At 45.1% G+C, this 23,317-nt stretch overlaps 1 pseudogene; it reads left to right on the forward strand.

Moving 5' to 3' along the window:
- Positions 1-1,175: 1,175 nt before the first annotated feature.
- On the forward strand, positions 1,176-11,149 carry LOC123037363 (annotated as a pseudogene).
- Positions 11,150-23,317: the final 12,168 nt, after the last annotated feature.

A 23,317-nucleotide genomic window follows, 5' to 3' on the forward strand; every position in this document is an offset into this window, starting at 1 on the left:
GATTTACAGATAATTGAGAAAAGTTGAACAGAAGTTGGTCAGAAGAAGGATCCCGGGCTAGTCCCAGCGCCTTGGTAACAGCTGATCCGTCGTGAAATTGAATTAGCTTCTCCTTATCGCAGTCAGACTCTCCTTCGAAGGCGCGTCCATCATTAGAACACCATTTGCGGATTGGAAAATGGCCTCGCGACAATAGATCCTTCACCTGACGACGAATTTCCCTAACCTCTTCAATTGACTCGCCACCAGAGATTAAATCATCAAGTCCCTACGAACAATTTTTGATCCTATTGGAAACGAATCCTCCTCATCATAAGAGAGCTGATGCATGGCTCTTATAGCCAAAAAGGCAGCTGGCTTGGTACCATAAGTCACCGAGTTCAGTTTGTAAACCCTCAACTCATCCGTGGACTTCTCTCGCCAAACAATACACTGCAAAAAGCCATCCGGGTGCGACACACGCACGCAGCGGTACATCTTGCAGATGTCTCCACAGAGGGCAACTTTAAAAAATCGGAAGCGAAGTAGAATGTTAAAGATTTTTTGCTGAATTGTTGGCCCTGCAAGAAGCAAGTCGTTCAGAGAGCTGCCAGAAGTAGTTCTAGCAGACCCGTCAAAGACGACCCGAAGCTTTGTGCTCGTACTTTCCTGCTTATGTACACAATGGTGTGGCAAGAAGAATTGTGGTACTGTTGGATGCTTTGGTGCGAGAGACATGTGGCCTAAGTTTATGTAATCCTGGAGAAATGCCAAATACTGAGCTTTGAGAACAGGGTTTCTATCTAGCTTAGCTTCCAAACTCCTAAAACGACGACGAGCTAGGCAATAGGAATCACCTAAAGTTTCGAATCCCGAAGTGGATAAGAGACGAACAGAGTATTGACCATTCCCAAGTCTAGTGCAGTTTTCCTTGAACAATGGCGGCTAAGACAGACTTATGATTTGGAGTAGTCGCATTGCAAGTCCTCGGGCAACAGTGCTGGCTTTGATGGATTACAATCCTCAATTTCCCAAAATCGCTTTAATATGGCAGCAAGTGCGTCATCCTCAGCGGCTAAGACAGACTTATGATTTGGAGTAGTCGACTGCAGCTTTTCAATGTCGCTTAGCTCGTCATCATTTCCAATGACCGCGGTGAACGTTGCGAGAAAGTCCGGCCACTCAGCATAAGATCCATGAAAACGAGCAATCTCCAGGTTGGGTAATCGAGGCTTCCGTGTCCGAAAAGAAAAATCAGAATGGTGGTTGATGTCTTTTAGATAGATGTGGAGTTGGCAGCTGTGCTACCCGACAATTGCAATTTGCGCTGGGCCGCTAAGCCTCTATTGAGCTTCGCGTTCACATCCATAAAAACCTCCGAAAATTCCCATCGCCTATCACTCGAAGTCTCCTTTAAATCCAGCCGTTCCAGCGATGTCTGTGCGGAGTCAAATGTCGAATTTAAGGAATTGACCCAGTCCAATCGCGCGAGAAGATCAGCTTCATCCAACTGATCTATAGACTCAGTTGTTAAATACAATTTCATCGCGTTTGTTTGCCGCAGAATTTATTGCATTTTGGCGCGAAAAAATTCTATTTCATTTGGCGCGTTATTTTGAGGCCGAACCGCGTTTTCTGGAGCAGCCATTTCTTAGTCGCACACAAATGAAAATAAAAGAAAAATGTCCGAACCGGTTAAGAGGGGTGAATAACCTTTTAACTTTTGCCGCGAATAATGCGCGGCACCAAGCGCCGTCGAAAACGCCACGGAAGTTTGTTGTTGTTGTTCCGCCTTATAACAGCGTCTTGAAATTATGTATATGTATGCACTATGCACTTTTAGAATAGTTAAATGTTGTTCTCCTTTTGTTTATAATTTGCAGCACAACACTGTTTTGATTTTTTCACAGCGCGAAATGTACGAAAAGATCAACCGCCTGCCGGCTTTTCACAGCGCGAAATGCAAAACTTAAACGGCCAGCTGTGTGCACTTGTATGTAAGTCCGTGTGTTTGTGACCGAATGCCCGCAAACGACAGCGAAACCAAAATATATTGTTTAAACGATAAACAGCGATCACGTCGGGGTCACCAAAATGTTTGGGGGAAGACAACAAAAATGCCTTAGGTTATGTAATAATAACGCTTTTAATTTTATAAGTTTATGTTACGTGTCGTGTTTATTCTGCCAGTCGAATCTGCACTGCTGCAGCCGAAAGCCTAGCTTCATATTTTAATTCGGGTTTTACAAATGTAGTCGCTGAATAGGTAGCGCGACAGCTTAGCGAGATAAGGCAAATATAAAGAGGAGAGCGCAAGAGCGCTGCAGGTTCAGCCATACACCTATGCGCACTAGACTAGGCGCTGGCGGGCTGCACCGAACAGTTAGGAAGTTGGGATTTTTATGAGTATTAAGAATGCATCTTATGAATAATTTTTGAGAATATAATTTACAGAATATTCTGCAACGCAAACGGCGTTTCCCGGCACAAAAACGAACTCCTACAGTTCCTAAACAGCCACAATATCGATATCATGCTACTTTCTGTAACCTCTGTCTCCTCTGTCTATCTGAACAGCCGCAGCTTTTGGAACGCCCCCAACATATAACATCAAACAAAACAAACTGGCTGAAGTACAGAAAATATGTAAGTGTACACATCGAACTTGATCCTGAAATTTCCTCTGCATCTGACATTGATAAGTCGCTTAAGCACCTCACGGACGTAATGTCCTCTGCCGCCAAACATTCTACGCCAGAACCCTCATCCACAAACCCGCTAAGAACTGGACGCTCAAGTATCCAGATCGAGTTTCTTCTACTTGAAAAACGTAGACTTCGCAGAGACTGGCAGACTCATCGGTCCCCAGTTACTAAGAAAAGACTTAATGAAGCATCTCGAAAATTGTCGAAGGCCCTCTCTGCCGAAAAGAACCAGGCCCAACGGGCCTACATTGCAAAACTATCCCCGACGGGTAATAAATTCCCACTATGGAGAGCTCATCTAAACATGCAACCACCAATAGATCCCGATTGGCCAATTCGATCACAAACAGGTGCCTGGGCGCGCAGTGACGAAGAAAGACCTAACACCTTTGCCCATCACTTGGAAAACGTATTCAAGCCTCACCCGCCATCCAACCAATTCACTCTACCGAATGTCTCGCAAGCGTCGCCGTCCTCCCCAGTTACCCTTGAACCCAGCACAATACTTAAGGCCATTAAAGAACACATAAACCCAAAAAAAGCTCCTGGTCACGATTTTATTTCTCCAAAAATGATAATTGAATTACCTGCATGCGCAGTCAGATGCATCGCATTTATACTTAACTCAATATTGAAATGGGGCTACTTTCCTGACCAATGGAAAAAGTCTGTCATTACAATGATCCCGAAGCCAGGAAAAGACAAATCCCAGCCTTTCTCGTACCGGCCCATCAGTCTGCTCCCATGTCTATCAAAGCTATTTGAAAAACTGCTTCTTGTTCATCTAGTAACACATCTTCAAAACAACAGAACGATCCCTCTGCACCAATTCGGATTTAGGGAAAAGCATGGAACTATCGAACAGGTAAACTGCTTAACATCTGAAATTCGCACGGCTTTCGAACACAATCAATTGCAGTGCCTCATTTCTGGACGTATCACAAGCATTTGATCGCGTTTGGATTGACGGTCTGGTATACAAAATCAAAACCCTCCTACCGGAAAACACTCACAAGTTGCTTGAGTCATACCTCAGAAACAGAGTTTTCACCGTGAGATGTAAAACCTTTACTTCAACCATCCGTAACATCGAAGCTGGAGTACCCCAAGGAAGTGTGCTTGGACCAATCTTGTACATCCTTTACACGACAGATATTCCAACAAGCCGCCAGACCCTCATCTCAACTTTGCTGACGACACTGCCATTGTCAGCCGCTCGAAATGCCCAAAAACAGCTACAGCCCATTTAAAAGAACACCTGGTACCTGTAGAAAAATGGCTCGCAGACTGGCTTATCAAAGTCAACGAGCAAAAGTGTAGGCACATTACATTTACACTAAACTTGTCGAAATGCCCACCACTGGCGCTAAACAACAAGCCGGTTCCACAAGCAGACGAAGTCACCTATCTCGGCATACACTTAGACAGGAGGCTTACCTGGAGAAAGCATATAGAAGCAAAGAAGACCCATTTAAAACTAAAGGCCAGCAGCCTTCACTGGCTCATGAACTACCGCTCCCCCCTTCCACTCGAATATAAAGTACTACTGTATAACTCGTGCTTAAAGCTGATCTGGACCTACGGTTCCGAGCTCTGGGGAAACGCAAGCAGCAGCAATATAGAAATTATTCAAAGAGTACAATCAAAGACCCTACATACAATAACTGGAGCCCCCTGGTACATCAGCAACGCCAACATCCAGAAAGACCTGGATATAAATCCCGTAAAAGAATAAATTGCTTCCAGAAAAATTAAATATGAGGCCAGATTATCAAATCACCCAAACCTGCTAGCCAGACAACTCAACCGGCTAAGCTATCATTCCCGTCTACAGCGGAATGATTTCCCATCCCTCTTCAATAACATAAATTAAAGTAACATAGATTAAGATTTGAAAACTTATTGTTAGTCTCTTAAGTAATAGAGAAGATCCAATAAATAAGAATAAAGTATAAAAAAATAAGTAAGAATAAGTAATGCGTTATATAACTCCCCCCATCCTAAATTGAATCGTCCCGATTCATTGGAACTGAAGGGTATATTGATTGTAATTGATTAGTCAGTTCGACAATGATATTTTCTTCTAGGGTGTTTTCATTGTCGGGAATATTGGTATTTTCATTTTCGGGTATATTATCTTCTTCATTAATTTCTATATGGGTTTGCCGTGATTTGAATATTAAAAATTTTCTGTATTTAATTATATTTAATTATAAAAGGATTTAGTATGTTAATATTATCGAATGAAAGTTCCGAATTATTTGACATTATATATCGGTTACTAAAAAATCGGTATGTTTACGAGCAGTGATGTATTCCAATATCTTATTTTCTACATTAGTGTAGGTTACATTATTAATTATAGAAGTACCATTAAAAGTTACTAAATACGACCCTTCTAAATGGGTGTCATTGATTACATTTTTTCCGTTTACAAAAATGGCTCCTTCTTGGATTACATCTACATTTTTATTTTTTTCTCTGATTTTTTTACATTTTGTTTTTTTTTCCATTTAATTAATTTGTAAAACACGATCCTTCTGGATTTATTGTGCAGTAATTATTAAACAATTTTTTCTTAAAATTAGACATTACATAATACTTGTTTTTACATTTTGCGACGTGATTGTCGATTAATAATTTTCCATCTTTATGTGAAATTGATCTTGAATTGTATACTTCGCAACGATCGGTAATAATGGGACATTTTATGTATATAATAAAAAGGTCTTGGTGCAAAGCAATTTTAAATTCAGGTATATCCAATAGGTCAGTTATAATTACAGGCTTTTGTTCATGTTTATAAATTTCTTGTAGGTCCTCATTGTTTAAAATTTTAGTGGTTAAAACATCAATTTTTGCAAGTGTAATTGTATCCACTAAATTTGTAAGATCGTAAGTAAGCAAACGTAAACGATATTTTCTAAGTGGATTTTCTTGACTTTGCAGGTTTGAATTCATCAGATAACGTTTTTATTTCTTTAAATATTTTAGAATTAATAACGAATTGATCGTTATTATTTTCTATTAAATCATTGATTTTATTCTGAACAGCTATGAAATCATCATGATCTGGAGTACCAGCTAACCATTTCCAAATAGTGTCTAATTCATTAATTCCTCGCTTTGATCTATTGGGTATAATTTGTGGCTTTTAGTGCAGCATTGGAGGGTAGCGCTTCGCAATGGCTGTCCCAAGTGTGCGATGCTGATATAACCTGGCTCGAGTTTAAGGAATTGTTCATACAACGCTTTAATACTTTAGAAACACCAGCCGCCATGTTTCTACAAATGCTGTCAGAACGACCGACCGATGGCGAGTGTCTCGCACAGCACGCAAGCCGCATGGTTACAGAACTAACGACGAAATAGCATGAAATGGAAAAAGAAGAAATTGCTGTGTCCGTGACTCTCGCATTACTGGCAAGCTTTGATAACCGTGTGCAGCGTTTGAGTTTCACTTCAAATGTTCGAACCAGAGCCGATCTACAGTCCGAATAAAAAGCGTTCACTTTTAATAAAAGGAAAAGTGGCTTTGTGGAGCATCAATCTGAAATTTATCCAAAACGGCAAAAGCAATCTTCGATCGAGTGTCATTTTTGTGGAAAATTAGGCCACAAAGTGTTTGAGTGCAGACTCAAGAAACAACAACATCACCTTGCGAATGACAAAGAGCGACATGTCAGACACGATGAACATCGACGTGAAAAATCAATTGTAACTTGCTACAAGTGCGGAGACAGGGGACACATATCTACCCAATGTACAAAAAAGGAAGCGGATAGGAACAAGACGTTCAACCGGGAAAAACGAGTGGAGCAGTGCAGCGTTGCAGTACCTAAAGGAAGCATGAACCACAGAGGACACAATTTTGAAGTCACCTTTGATTCCGGAGCGGAATGCCCACTAATGAAAGAAAAGCTAAGTACTCAGTTTTCTGGTAAAAGATTCAATAATATTGTTATGTTAAAAGGGATAGGTATTAATGGAATATGTAGTACTGTACAAGTTTTAAGTAACGTTAAGATTGATGACCATTTTATTGGGATTTTGCTTTATGTAATAAGCGATGATCACATGCAAAACGATATCGTCATTGGCCGTGAAATACTTAAGCAGGGTTTTGATATTTTCATTTCATCAAACAAATTTACAATTTCGAGAGCCAAAATAATTAATTTGTGTACCGGTTCTGAGCCAGCCGATATTGATACTGAACTTGACGGAGAAAATAAAATAAAACTTAATTCATTGTTGGCAAATATACTAAAGTTAGAGTTCCAAGAAAAACAGTTCAAAGAAGGCCATACCGATTAAGTCCATGCGAGCGAGATTTAGTTCGAGAGAAAATTGAGGAGCTTTTGAGGTGTAAGATAATAAGACCAAGCTGTTCACCTTATGCAAGCCCCATATTGTTGGTAAAAAAGAAAAATGGTTCGGATAGACTCTGCGTTGGCTATAGAGAGCTAAATTCAAACACAGTTGCTGATAAATACCCGCTCCCACTCATACAGGATCAAATAAATATACTTCAAGGAGTTAATTATTTTACATGTTTAAAAACGCGTCTTCTGTTTTTCAACGCTTAGTAATGCAGGCGCTAGGAGATTTAGCGAAATCTTATGTTATCGTCTATATGGATGATATCATAATAACTGCCACAACACAATGCGACGCGTTTGAAAGATTAGAGATTGTTTTAAATGTTCTGACAGAGGCTGGGCTTTCATTCAACATTACAAAGTGTTCATTTCTGAAAACATCGGTTCAATATCTAGGCTACAGTGTTAGTGCTGGTGAAATTTGTCCAAACCCTCAGAAAATAGTAGCGTTAACTGCCCTTCCCCATCCACAGTCTGTAACATCACTTAGACAATTTATTGGATTAGCATCGTATTTCCGGCAGTTTATAAAGGGCTTTTCACAGTTGATGAAACCGTTATATTTCTTAACTTCAGACAAAAATAAATTTATTTGGAAAACAGAACATGAACAGATACGGAAACAAATTATTTCTATACTTACCGATGAACCAGTCCTTGTTATTTTTGACCCAAATTATCCCATTGAATTACATACAGATGCAAGTGGCAGTGGTTACGGTGCAATTTTATTACACCAAATTAAGAAAAAACCACAGGTAATAGAATATTATAGCAAAAGTACTTCACCTGCAGAGTTCAGATATCACTCGTATGAGTTGGAAACTTTAGCGGTTGTAAACTCAATTAAACATTTTCGACATTATTTGCTGGGCAGGAACTTTACTGTTTATATCGACTGTAACTCATTGAAGGCGTCAAGAAATAAACAAGATTTGACCCCTAGATCACAGCGTTGGTGGGCTTTCTTACAGTCATTTACATTCGAAATTCAGTATAGAGAAGGGAAAAGAATGGCACATGTTGACTTTTTGTCGAGAAATCCTATCTCACCAGGTTCTACTTCTGCTCCAAAAGTAATTGATGAGAAGAGAGTTAACTTGGCCGAAATTTCAGGGAAATTAAGCGGCAAGAGTGACCAGAAGGAATATGTTATTGTTCAAGTTGACGCGTTTACCAAATATGTCTATCTCAGTCACACCCTTAAATTGTACAGTGAGAGTTGCATAAGGGCTGTCAAGACCGCTGTTTCGTTGTTTGGAGTACCAAACCGAATAATAGCTGACCTGGGAAGGTGTTTTACTGGATCAAAGTTTAGTGAATTTTGTTCAGATCAAAAAATAAACTTGCACTTGAATTCCACCAGCGCTAGTCGCGCTAATGGTCAAGTAGAACGAACAATGAGCACGTTGAAAAATATGTTAACGGCGGCTGAAACTGGAACACAGTCTTGCCAGGATGTGCTAGGAGAGGTGCAGCTGGCAATCAATTGTACAACTAATCGTGTGACGAAGGCAAGTCCTCTAGAAATGTTATTGGGAAAAGTAGCACGGCCATTAGGATTACTTCCACCTTGTGACATAGAAAATGATGTAGATTTGTCGAACTTGAGAGCACAAGCTGAAAAAATATGTTAGTTACTGCAGTTTACGATAAAGAACGGTTTGATAAAAGTAAGGCAAAAGTACGTAGATACAATGTTGGAGATTTTGTATTACTTAAAAACGAGGAAAGACAAATAACACAGGTTCTAGAGGGTGACAGGTACATTTTAAAGTCCTTAACTAACAAACGAACTTACAAGTATGCTCACGAAAATTTAATAATGTTGAAAGCGAAAATGAAAATATTAATAATGACGAAGTTGCTGAAGAAAGTGAAGTGCGCCAATAAGGGTGGCAAAAAGATGTAGTACTGCTGGTCAAACGGAAATGACAGAGTACTTGGATTATGTAAATCAAGCTCAGAAATGAAATTTAAAACAAGAAAAGAAAGTAATGAAATGATGAAAAGAAAGAGTATCGTGGCCTGAGTGGACGATAATGAGATTCGAAATATTAATGTAAGCACAAGTGCAGAACAAACTAATGTTTGTCTTGATCATGGCGTGTGGTGCATTAAATATAAGAATGGATAAATTGAGTTAAATAATTGGTTTAAAAAGAAGACTTGATTTGTTAATGAAACCCAAACAGAATGTTAAGATATGTTTTAAGGAGGTCTGATATTATTTTGTGAAATTGGTCATTAATGAGTTTACATAAATTAAGAAAAGAAAATTGGATTTCGTTGTGAAAATATTTGTTTAAGTTATAAAAAAACAAAAGGTTGTTAATAAAGAAAATATATAGAAATAAAAAGGGAGCAAAGGAAAAACTAAAAATGTAGTCGTTTATACACGAGGTCGTGTTAGAGTCAGAATGGCCGTGTCGGCGCATACTAAGAGTGTGTGGATGTTGGTATGAGTGTATGGATATATTTTCGGGAATTTCATCAGAAGGCCTATTTCATCACTATAGGTAATATTGCATTAGCCCCTAATTCTGCTGTGTCATGGTGTTGCTTTAAGAAATTGCGTTTTAGCGGGGCGACAGCGTAGTGTCGCTGTCGCCGAGTGTGGTTCGGTGGTAAGCACAGAAGGAAGTAGGAACGATGCATTTAGTTGCGTTTGGGACTTGAGGTGTGCGAAACCGAAACTCGCTGCGCTATTACGATGACGGACGAGAACAACCCTGCTGCAACGAACCCTGCTGCAACATATATATAATTTTTTTATCCCGTACTCCCTTGTTCCCCGAGTGACTCAGGCCATTAATGACCGATGACCCAATTGGAAGCGGTAAATTATTTGCACCATATACGTACGAGAAGGAAGATCCTCTCACGTGTCTTCCTCTAACACCCTACCGCGAAGTGGCAGACCCCTTCGTATCCTATTAACTCCGACGGTGAGATGGAAGATCCTCTCACTGGCCCCATTAATCCTACATCGTAGCGGAACGGCAGATCCTTCCGATTTTGACTAATCAAACTAGCTTTCAGCCGGCCAACCACGATAGAATCCGGCTGGGGCCTCGCCCGAAGGTCCAGCCCGTGGGATTTTTAGCCCCTCGAACCGCATACTTCGGCCAACCACGATAGAATCCGGCTGCGGCCTCGCCCGAAGGTCCAGCCCGTGAAATTTTTCGTCCCGAAAGGATTTGGTGTTCTGAAGATCCTGGAACACTTTCCCCTATCCCCACTAACCCAGGCGTAGGAGTACGATGGATTTATGCCCGGCGTAAAGATGAGTTAGCCGCTCTAGCACTCGAGTTCGGGTTTAGCGCCGACGGCACCGTAGCAGAAACGCAGAAGGCGTTCACTACACTCGTAAGCACAGGATCGTTTCCAGAGTCGGTGTGGAAACGACTCGCTCAACTACAGGAGCAGTACAGCTCGAGAGCCGTCACTCCGAACCGTCTAGGAGGCGACAAAGGGTTCATGCCGGGAGCCAAGATAACCCAAGTTGACCAGAGTCAGGTTCCATATTTAGCCGGCCATAGCTCTCCCGGAAGACTGACAAGCTATCGAGGAGTCCATCCCGGCACGTCACGAGATTTTATCGCCGCATCACTCGGAAATCATGGCGCGTCGAAGCCGCCAGGGTCAGAAGTTCCACTCATTATCACTCTTCCTCGTCATTTACTAGCCGAGCGGATGCATAAATGGAATCTACGATTCGACGGGGCGTCGGATACGCTGACCTTGATCGCCGAACTTGAAGAGAAGATAGCAACATACGGAATGAACCAGGAGGAAGTACCCCGCGCCATGTCAGAGATTTTGGAAGGTAGGGCAGCACGATGGTTCCGCACAAGCCGCTTACAGACAGCTACGTGGGCAGAGTTTCGCGCCGAGTTCTTAAGTTTCTTCCTGCCCCCACGTTACTTCGAGCGACTAGAGGACGAAATCCGAGCTCACATCCAGGCAGCGGATGAGACATTTAAGGAATATTTGGTCGAGTTGAGGACCAAGATGCAGCAAGCCGGATACCAAAAGGAAGAAGAACTCTATCGGATCTACGAAAATATGGCACATGTATAAGACGCCACGAGTTCGCGACGCTGGAGCAATTAACCCAAATGGCAACGGAATACGAAAGTGTGACTGCAGACCGGGATAGGGCCAACGCCCGTCTGACTCCGAACCCCTTTCGAGGCTACGGGGTACCCGTTCAAGGAGGGAATGCAACTCACCGAATGATCGGACAGCCCCTCTCAAACGTCGACGTACAGCGAGCTGAACTTTTGTTGGGACTGAACACATTGATCGTCGACTGTTGTCGCCGAGATGCCCCGGGAAACGAACAACGTCTTCGCCGAGATGCGGGCGCAGCGGAGACGAACGCAGTAACAGCCCGGCACCAAAAAACCCACCACGGTGGATACGGGAGCGTCGAGGAGCTTTGCGAGTGAAGGGTACCTGAGGAGATGCAAGAGATCATCACACAACCGGATCAAGCGTCAGATGGCCCCATCAGGAGAATTAAAGAACGACGGAGGAGACGGGATCAGGAGGCACGACGGACCGGGAAGGGCCTTGGAGGACTTTCCGGATGAAATCAATGAAGCAGAGGGTGAAGAACCAATGGCGGAAGAGGATGATCTGAGACCCGACCAGCGGGAATTCATCACCCGCGAGTTGGGGCTTTTTTTAGGAGCTTCAAGGTGTATCACACGTTGCGGAGCATCGGATTATAATGCGAGACGATAAACCCTTGAAACAAAGGTACTACCCAAGGAATCCGGCAATGCAGAGCGTGATCGACACCCAAGTGGACGAACTACTCCGCGAAGACGCCATCGAACCTTCGCGGAGTCAAAAAGAAGACGGGTGAATGGCGCATGTGTGTTGATTATAGACAATTGAACGCTCACTCGGTACCCGACGCGTACCCCATCCCCAGGATCAACCACATTCTGGAGAAGCTATGACAAGCCCGATACATTGCGACGCTGGACTTAAAGCACGGTTATTGGCAAATCCCAAGGACAGCCGCCAATTCACGGCCTTCACCGTTCCGGGCAGAGGCCTATACCAGTGGAAGGTCATGCCCTTTGGTCTTCACTCGGCCAGTGCAACCTTTCAACGCGCTTTGGATGGCGTGATTGGTGCGGACATGGAGCCGTTCGCCTTCGCCTATTTGGACGATATCATCGCTATAGGCGCCACGGAGGAACAACATTTGTCCAACCTGGCCGAAGTCTTCGGTAGGCTGCGGAGGGCGAACCTAAAGGTGAATCCAAAGAAGTTTTGCTTTCTTCAGGCGGAGGTTAGTTTACCTAGGCCACGTGATTAGTGCCGAAGGAGTCCAAGCCGACCTGGAGAAAGTGACGGCCATTACCAACCTTAAGTCCCCTACCTGTCTCAAGGAGCTCCGACAGTGGCAAGGCATGGCATCTTGGTATCGCCGGTTCGTCTCTAACTTCGCAACCGTGGTACAACCGATGAAGAAAGGCCGGAAGTGGTCGTGGGGTCCCGAACAACAGAGTGCGCTGGAAGAGGTGAAAAGGAGGATAACCACCGCCCCCGTGTTAGGATGTCCCGACTTCGACAAGACGTTTGTGTTGCAAACTGACGCTAGCGACGTGGGACTAGGAGCAGTCTTGTCGCAAGATATCGAAGGCCAGGAGAGGGTCATCGCGTACGCCAGCCGTCGACTCACGGCCACGGAGGGCAATTATACGACGACGGAAAAAAAATGTCTGGCCATTATATGGGCCATTAGGAAAATGCGGTGCTACTTGGAAGGGTATCGGTTCGAAGTGGTTACCGACCACCTAGTCCTCAAATGGTTGAACTCCATCGAAAGCCCCTCCGGTCGGGTAGCCAGATGGGCGCTGGAGTTGCAACAATTCCAGTTCGACGTGCGGTACCGCCGAGGCAAATTGAACGTGGTGGCGGACGCGTTATCCCGGCAACCCTGTGAAGTCTTGCAACAGATGGCCGAGGTGGAAACACCCTGTAAATGGATCCAAGAGATGCAAGTCAAGATGAGAGAGTACCCCGAGAAGTTCTCAGACTACATGATGGGAAATGAAGAACTGTACCGGAATTTGGGACACAGAGCGGATGACGAGGACTACTTCCCGTGGAAACTGTGTGTTCCTAGTTCAAATAGGGTCCGAGTCCTCCGAGAATGCCACGACGCGCCCACGGCTGGACATCTGGGCCTCCGAAAAACCGTTTTTCGACTATCTCAGAGGTATTTCTGGCCCGGCATGTTTAGAGACGCGAAGCGTTACGTCCAGCGCTGCGAGTCGTGCCAGAAGTTTAAAACCGCCCAGACGAAAGCGGCAGGCAAAATGTTAACCCGCGTAACTAGCGAACCGTTTGACGTCGAAGCACGGAAACACCATGCTCCTCGTATTTCATGACATCTTTTCCAAATGGGTGGAGTTGATCCCGTTACGGAAAGCTACCGCCGTCCAGGTTCAGAAGGCATTCCGGGAACGGATACTGGGCCGGGTCGGCATCCCTCGGAAGTTCGTCTGCGATAATTTACCAGTCACACTTTGAAAGAGTACTTCAGCACGATAGGGGTAGAGGTCAAATATACTGCCCCATACTGTCCACAAGAGACCCTACCGAGAGGACGAATCGGACTGTCAAGACGACGATAGCCCAACTCACCGAGGGAGACCAAAGTTCCTGGGATGAGCTCTTACCGGAAATAGCGCTCGCCATCAACGCAAGCGTAGCGGACTCTACGGGATACAGTCCCGCCTTTCTGACGCAAGGACGCGAACCCAGACTCCTACTACTATGTTATACGACGAGGTCACCCCTGGATCGGCGGTGATATCTAAGGACCCGGTAGGAAAAGCGCTCCAACTCAGAGGAATCTTCGACATTGTCAGACCCAACCTCCAACGTGCTTCCCAAGAGCAAGCACGTCATTACAACCTTCGACGCCGTGAGTGGAGACTGAAGCTCGGTGACAAAGTGTGGGTACGCCAACATCCCCTCTCGAAGGCAGCCGAAGGTTTCGCCGCCAAATTGGCCCCTAAATATGACGGTCCCTACACCGTAATGAGGTTCATATCCCCTAACCTTGTTCTGTTGCGACGCCCCGGAGAAAGACGTTCACGCTCCGCCAACATCAGCCAACTGAAACCCTACTACTCAGAGGACTTCGAGAATGCGGCCGCAGAAGAAGATGACGAGGATACCCAGGGAGGCGACACGAGAGGATACAAGGTCATACGGTAATTTCTAAGCTGAATTGTACTAACACACCCTATGTTATTAGCTAAGTATTCTAAGTCGAGGTTTCACTGCACCGATAGGTAGGGAGCTTAAACAATAAGGGTCTCGTATCTATAAGTTTAGTCTCCGCTTTCAGATGGAAGAAGTCATCGAGTTGTCGGATGGTTCCGACGATACTGAATATTTTCATCACGACCTTTCCGATCGCGACGAGTGGGTCGCGGAAGGATACAGCGGAGGAGATTCGGACACATCGGAAGACGAAGAGGGAGAGATCGCAGAGGACCAGGTTACTGACGATGGCCAAGGTGAAGAAGACACACACGGCGGCGCTGAGTCTTCCGATGACCAGGACCCTGGGGTACAGGTAGGTCGCGGTTTGCGGGCATGTGGAGCCCTACACCCGGCGAGACACGACGACCCGATCGACCTTCGGCAGCGTTTAACGTCGAGGACGACTCCAGCAACGCGAGCGACAACGACGAACGCGACGAGCCTCAGGATTACACGAGAGGTCGTCGCTCACAGGGGCCAGGGCATTACGCACCGCGAGAAGACGACGAACAGCCGTGGACCAGGCGAGATCCTCGAGGCGGTCACCCGCGATACACTGAGTCCCACCAACGTCCCTCCATTGAACACTCGTGTCATCGCACGGTAGAAGACCAAGTCAGCCGCTGGGAAGGGCATGTCGCGATGATGCGCATCGAGGTCAAGTCGGTCGTGTTTAAGACACCCTGGATACACGCCGAAGGTCCTTACGTAGACGAACCTCCATCACCCCCGCTGCCCCCCGCTCTGGATTGGGACGCGACGTTCCGTCCCCAGGCAGAGGTCCCGACGTCCCCCCGTGCTCGCCGAAGAAGACCCGCACGCAGGAAACGCAGACATCCCCGACTTGCTGGCAGCGTTCGTCGAAGCAGACCCGTGCCCAGTCTGTCCAGACGTCGCCAACTTACCGACAACGCTCGCCGAGGGAGACTCGCGTCCAGGCGGCCCAGACATCCCCGGTTGGACTACGGCGCTCACCACGGAAGACCGGAGGGCAGGAGGCGAAGCGTTGCCGCGTGAGTTCACACCCCGGGACTCACCACGTGAAGTGTTTTACGGAGTGCGAGTTGGCGACCGACAGCGAGGACGGGGTAGAGGATCGCCCCCTGTTCCGTCGAGTATTCCAGAACTCGGAGGCAGCGGAGGCCAGTACGGCAGACCCGGACCCGACGGACGAGGCCGAGGAGGACAACGTTGCGGTCCAATCGACGTCACATCAATCCCCGATCTGCGCACCTCCAGGAGCACCACTGACCGAATGGGAGGACGGAGTTCTCGATCAGGTCTTGACCGAGATCCAGGGGACCGGTTGGGACGGGTCGTTCATGGAGGGGTTGACCTCATCCATATCGACTCCGATAGTACCTCGAGACGAGTTAGCCCCGTTTCCTGAAGGTTGGACTGGGACAGGCGAACTGCGACGATTGCCGGCATCGGCCATTAGTCTGATCGCGGAGAGTGTGGCCGAAGAAGCCGGACGAGGACACCGCGTTCGCTTCGCCGTCAAGGGCTAGGCCGCCACAATATAGATTTAAGCAATAGTTGTCTAAGTTTCACATTTTTATCATTAGTATGTTAAAGATATAAAATGAAGTATTATGATTTAGTAATGGCCAAGCGATCATATGGATTTTTGGGTATAAAACCAAAATAGGTCAAGTTTGGTTCCGCACCACCCGCCCGAGGTAGCAACCATAGAGAAAAATACTGGAAAATAGAGAAAATAGAGAAAATACCAAACCAACCTGGGTAGGAAAGGTCTAAAAGTATGAGAGGGTCTCTCGGCACTTGGACTTCGAAGCGATCGGTCGCGCACGCGGACAAAAATAAGCAAAGAAACACGTGTGAAAGAAAACGCGGTCGGTAGGAAATAAGGTTAGTGAATCAGTGTAATCGGCGCAGTGAAACGCAGGGACAATTTAACACAACGAATAAAACTGAGTGAACTCGTACGAAAATAAACGTCAAGTCGGATTGTTATATATATTATTTTTTTATCCCGTACTCCTTTGTTCCCCGAGTGATTCAGGCCATTAATGACCGATGACCAAATTATTTGCACCATATTCGTACCCGGTATTTCATCCACTTACCTACCTGTGTAGTGTGGCGGAAGATCCCCTCACTCTCCTACTTAATTCCCTCTCCCCCCCTCACGAAGTGGTAGATCCCTTCGTGTCCCATTAACCCCCACGACGAGACGGAAGATCCTCTGACGTGTCTTCCTTCGTGTCCTACTAACCCCCGCGGCAAGACGGAAGATCCTCTCACGCATCCTCCCCTAATACCCCACCGCGAAGTGGCAGGTCCCTTCGTATCCTATTAACTCCGACGGTGAGACGGAAGATCCTCTCACTGGCCCCATTAATCCTACATCGTAGCGGAATGGCAGATCCTTCCGATTTTGACTAATCAAACTAGCTTTCAGCCGGCCAACCACGATAGAATCCGGCTGCGGCCTCGCCCGAAGGTCCAGCCCGAGAGATTTTTAGCCCCTCGAACATACTTCGGCCAACCACGATAGAATCCGGTTGCGGCCTCGCCCGAAGGTCCAGTCCGTGGAATTTTTCGTCCCAAGCGAACTGTTCGGAGCAGCCCGCCAGCGCCTAGCCTAGTGCGTAAAGGTGTATGGCTGAACCTGCAGCGCTCTTGCGCTCTCCTCTTTATATTTGCCCTATCTCGCTAAGCTGTCGCGCTACCTATTCAGCGACTACATTTGTAAAACCCGAATTAAAATATGAAGCTAGGCTTTCGGCTGTAGCAGTGCAGATTCGACTGGCAGAATAAACACGACACGTAACATCCCTAAAGATTATAAAATGAAAGACCGATTTTACGGCCACAGCCCAAACCGTAAGAGCAAGAGCAGCCAAATTTTTTCACAGTATTCCATTGGGGGCGTGGGCGCCCACTAATATCCGATATGTCCCCCCAGTGGCCCCAAACAGCTCTAACATCCATTATTCTGAGCAAAAAGTTGATGTATTTAAGCTTAACTTCTAAAGTGGTTGAAATTTCGATATTTTTCCGAATTTTAGATTTTGAAAAGGCCTAATTAGAAACCTAAAAGAAATTTCGATATCCCCCATAATTTGGGGGCTACATTTAAAATTAACTTTTTAAAAAATCTAAACCGCTGCTCCGATCAAGATGATTTTTCGCTCAATAGTTATTCTATGGCCCAAATGCTTAAGTTTAATTTTTCAAGTTTTTAACATTTTTTTAAAGTATTTTTAACGAATTTATTTAGATTTTCTAAGTTATTGCGTTGCATTTTGCGGGAGCCTGCCGAGAGAGCGAAACCCAGAGAGCGGATGCCAAGAGAGCGACGGCCGAGAGAGCAACAGCCAAAAAAACTGACGAGGGGGAGGGGTAGTGCTGTATGGAAAGGGGAGGGGAATGAGGCAATTTAAGTTAAATTTGTTTTGGATTTTAAAAACTTAAACTGCTGCTCCGATCAATATGATTTTCGATCAATAGTCAGTCCTGTGGATCAAATGCTTAGGTTTTATTTTTCATTTTGTAGCAGAAGTAAGAGCCTTATTTAATTTCCACCATGGAAAAAAATAGAAAATTAATTCAAATTCTGTAAGCAAAGCCAAAATGTTTCCAAGTTAAATATTCTGTCTCTCTCTCTCTCTGACACTGTAAAGTAATCATATTAATTAACATTATTAAACCTAGAAAGATTCAGTGGAATAGGTCTAATTGGAGATACCACATTAAAAAAAACGCGCCAATTTCTCTACCTCAGGGGTGGTGTGGAAATGGGAATTTCTTGACAACCGTACTCGAAACTTATTTTAAGCGAACGAAGTCGCGCCGGGTACAGCTAGTAAACTTATAAAATTAAAAGCGTTATTATTACATAACCTAAGGGTGGCATTTTTGTTGTCTTCCCCCAAACATTTGGTCTGCAACTCGGTTTTATTATTGTTTAATATCGTTTAAACAATATATTTTGGTTTCGCTGTCGTTTGCGGGCATTCGGTCACAAACACACGGACTTACGTACATACAAGTGCACACAGCTGGCCGTTTAAGTTTTACATTTCGCGCTGTGAAAAGCCGGCACGCGGTTGATCCTTTCGTACATTTCGCGCTGTGAAAAAATCAAAACAGTGTTGTGCTGCAAATTATAAACAAAAGGAGAACAACATTTAACTATTCTAAAAGTACATAGTGCATACATATACATAATTTCAAGTCCGCTGTTATAAGGCGGAACAACAACAACAAAAATCCGTTGCGTTTTCGACGACGCTTGGAGCCGCGCATTTTTCGCGGCAAAAGTTAAAAGGTTATTCACCCCTCTTAACCGGTTCGGACATTTTTCTTTTATTTTCTTTTGTGTGCGACTAAGAAATGGCTGCTCCAGAAAACGCGGTTCGGCCTCAAAATAACGCGCCAAATGAAATAGAATTTTTTCGCGCCAAAGTGCAATCCATTCTGCGGCAAACAAACGCGATGAAATTGTATTTAACAACTGAGTCTATAGATCAGTTGGATGAAGCTGATCTTCTCGCGCGATTGGACTGGGTCAATTCCTTAAATTCGACATTTGACTCCGCACAGACATCGCTGGAACGGCTGGATTTAAAGGAGACTTCGAGTGATAGGCGATGGGAATTTTCGGAGGTTTTTATGGATGTGAACGCGAAGCTCAATAGAGGCTTAGCGGCCCAGCGCAAATTGCAATTGTCGGGTAGCACAGCTGCCAACTCCACATCTATAGACATCAACCACCATTCTGATTTTTCTTTTCGGACACGGAAGCCTCGATTACCCAACCTGGAGATTGCTCGTTTTCATGGATCTTATGCTGAGTGGCCGGACTTTCTCGCAACGTTCACCGCGGTCATTGGAAATGATGACGAGCTAAGCGACATTGAAAAGCTGCAATATTTACGGTCTAGTCTAGGCGGCGTGGCTCTGGAGACCATTCGTTCGCTCGAACCTTTAAATGACAATTATAAAAAGGCTTTGAATCTGCTCATAAATCGATTTGATAATAAAGTTTTACATTTTTAGGCACACGTTCAGGCAATATTTGGTTTAAAAGGTGTCGAGAAGGGATCTGCCAAGGGTCTTCGTGAGCTCAGCGATTCTATGAACGCACATCTTCGGGCAATCCATACGCTGGCCACAACGCAGCAAATTTTGGATGGATTACTGATTCATATCGTCGTTCACAAGCTGGATCAACGGACTCGGGAAAAATGGGAAGAGGATTTGCCAATCGCTGAGTTATCTTCATGGACTGCTATGGAGTCGTTTTTGGAGAGGAGGTGCAGGATGATGGAAAACTTGGATCAAGCTTTGGTAACGCAAACACCAGGCCATCAGGTGGGAAAAAATGTGCATAAATATAACCCAAGTGCACTCATTGCGTCTTCTACTAACTTAAATCATCCAATATGCCTATTTTGCGATGCGAGAGATCATTATTTGCCAAAGTGCTCTCGATTTTTAAATTTGAGCCCGAATCTTCGATTTAGAGAAGCCAAGAAAATGCACCTTTGTCTAAACTGTTTGCGCAAGGGGCATAGTTTGCAGCAATGTAAATCAACTCATTGCAGATATTGTCGCATGAAGCACCACTCACTATTACATATGACCCCTGACTCATCCGCACCACCTCCATCATCAGACCCACTCTCGAGCTCTCAGCCATCACCATCTACTTCATCAGCACAGGTGTCATGCTCACCACTTGATCGTCAGGTATCGCACCCTCCACCAAGTGCTTCAAATACTGTGCCAATAAATTACGTGTTGCTGCCTACTGCTATTGTCTATGTAAAAAAATAGGGTTGGTTCATTTATGCCCTGTCGAGCAATCTTAGATTCCGCTTCTCAATTAAACTTCATAACTAAGCGCCTAGCTAGCCAGTTAAATTGGAAATATAGGCATTCGCATACATTCATTTCTGGGATCGGTGAGTCCTCTGATAAATTAGTGGATATTTTTGCGCAATCACGGGATGCAGGCTATCGTGCGGCATTCACAGCTGTTGTGACTCACAGTATCACTGATTATCAGCCGAATTTCAACATAAATACATCAGGATGGAGGATTCCACAAAACATTTCGCTCGCTGACCCTTATTTCAACCAATCACAACGAATCGACTTGTTAATTGGCGCTGGTCTGTTTTTCGAAATAATTGCTATGGGGCAAATACATTTGGATAGCATGTTGCCAACACTCCAAAACACCAAACTTGGTTGGATCATTTCTGGTGGGATGTCGACTACTCCAAATCATAAGTCTGTCTTAGCCGCCATTGTCAAGGATATTACGGATCATTCTGAGGATGACGCACTTGCTGCCATAGTAAAGCGATTTTGGGAAATTGAGGATTGTAATCCATCAAAGCCAGCACTGTTGCCCGAGGACTTGCAATGCGAACAACTGTTGCCACATTAAGGCAAAGGTATTGGCCAATTGGAGGACGAAAGTTCGTAGCTACCGTCATCAACAAATGCGTCAGATGTTTTCGGATGAGGCCTGTCACTTGGGAGCACGTTATGGGCAGCCTGCCAGAAAATCGAGTCCAGCCTAACCCAGCTTTTTATACCACGGGAGTGGATTATTGTGGACCGTTTTATCATAAGGCAGAGGCCCGCAACAAGGCTCCTCACAAGAGCTACATCGCCGTCTTCGTCTGCTTCTCTACGAAGGCCACGCATTTGGAAGTCGTCCAGGATCTCAAAACGGATTCTTTCATCGCAGCGTTGAGAAGATTCACCAGCCTGAGAGGCACTCCGCGCACTATTTGGAGTGACAATGCGACGAATTTTGTCGGCGCTAAGGGCGAGCTAACCGAGCTGAGGAATCTATTTCTGAGCGAACCCCACACGGCTGCGATAGCTTCCTCCTGCTTAGCTGATGGGATTGATTGGAAGTTCATACCTCCGCGTGCCCCACATTTCGGTGGTTTATGGGAGGCGGCTGTTAAATTGGCCAAATTTCATTTTTATAGAGTCGTCGGTGCTTCCATCTTGGGCCTCGGTGAATTGAGAACTCCCGTCCACTCTGTCCAATTTCAGAAAACGCTGAAAGTCTTGAGGTGCTAACGCCAGCCCATTTCCTGAAAGGCTCCAGCTACACAAGGTTTCCTGAGCCTGATATCACGCATCTCCGAGAAGGCCGCCTCAGCAGATGGCAAAGGGTGACACAGATGCAGCAGCAATTCTGGAAGCGGTGGAACAGCGAGTATTTATCCTTGCTCCAAGAAAGGAGTAAGTGGCGCGTCGAAACTTCCAACATCAAGGTCGGAAGCATCGTGTTGCTGAAGGAGGACAACCTTCCACCCTTGAAATGGCAGCTGGGGTGCATCCAAGGAGTCGTTCCAGGCGAGGACGGTGTCGTCAGGGTAGCTATGGTCCGTACAGTTACGGGTCTAGTCGAGAGAGCCGTCGCCAATATAGCCGTTCTGCCCATCGAATCCCATTTAGTTGGAGCCCTACCTCCTCCAACGGGGGGAGTATGTTCGGAGCAGCCCGCCAGCGCCTAGCCTAGTGCGCATAGGTGTATGGCTGAACCTGCAGCGCTCTTGCGCTCTCCTCTTTATATTTGCCTTATCTCGCTAAGCTGTCGCGCTACCTCTTCAGCGACTACATTTGTAAAACCCTAATTAAAATATGAAGCCAGGCTTTCGGCTGCAGCAGTGCAGATTCGACTGGCAGAATAAACACGACACGTAACATAAACTTATAAAATTAAAAGCGTTATTATTACATAACCTAAGGGCGGCATTTTTGTTGTCTTCCCCCAAACACGAACATTATTCTCTAGCCCTATGTCTCAGTGACTTTACAAATTTCTTGTAAAAGGACCTCTGGATCCGACTGAGAGTTATATGCTGGCCAGAGAGCATCCTTACAACTTTCAATAAAAGAATACCATCTCTTCATTTCAATATTTGGGTTTTTTTGAGAAATGGAAAGTGATAAAGGTTGATGATCTGTATAGATCTCAATGTTATTAACTCCATATAAATAATTCCGTAAATTTTTAAATGCCCAAACTATGGCTAAAAGTTTCTTTTTATTAGTAGCATATAATTGTTCAGTTTTGGATAAAGTTTTAGAAATAAAAGTAATTGGTTTTCCTTCTTGAGAGAGAACAGCTCCAATTGCTAAATCAGATGCGTTAGTGGTTAAAGTAATTTTTTTATTATAACCGGTTTGTACTTGTGAGGCACCGTAAAAGCTGCCCCACATCCAGCGGGTAAAAATGTACATATTCCCACAAATATTGGTAGATAATAAGATAGTAATGGTAAGATAATAATTTAAGATGTACATATTGGTAGATAATAAGAAAACTAGTACTAAGTTAGGATAGGCCACGGAGGCAGGCAAGAAGCCAAAAGAGCCGTTAAGTTCAAAACTTCGGCCGTTAGCCAGTAGTTCAAACAGGCGTTATTTAGTGTGCTAATTAGGATCTCAGCTGATCAGGCGCTCTACTCAGCGAGTTAGGCGATCTACACACGATCGGATTAGGCGACCTACGCACGGTTCCAGTGTTGAGAAGCGAGAACCCGGCTGGCTATATAAGCCCGGCGGCTGCCAGTCCAGGTCTCTTTTCATTCGCCACCAGTCAAAGCACAAGCATCGAAGCAGAGGAAACCACGCAAAAGGACACGCAGGACACCAAGGACCCGCAGGACATCAAGGATCAGGACGAAGGACCCTAGTGAGTAGAGTGCGAGAGAGATAGGGAGAGACAGGGAAAGAAAATAGTGCGGCTAGGGAAAATATACAGATAGAAAAGAGGAAGAAAAGCCCACAAAGATAACCAAGAAAATAAAACGAAAACACGGACAATAAGAACAGCGAACATACACCGAGTTGGATCTATTTCTTCCCGGACCCTCAGAGCCCTGATCCGCGTGTGCTAAAACAGTGGCCTAAACCAAGCTGGTTGCGTTTTCGAGAAGATTC

Source organism: Drosophila rhopaloa, unplaced genomic scaffold (assembly GCF_018152115.1).
Source record: "Drosophila rhopaloa isolate 14029-0021.01 unplaced genomic scaffold, ASM1815211v1 contig_160, whole genome shotgun sequence".
Taxonomy (NCBI): Eukaryota; Metazoa; Arthropoda; class Insecta; order Diptera; family Drosophilidae; genus Drosophila; species Drosophila rhopaloa.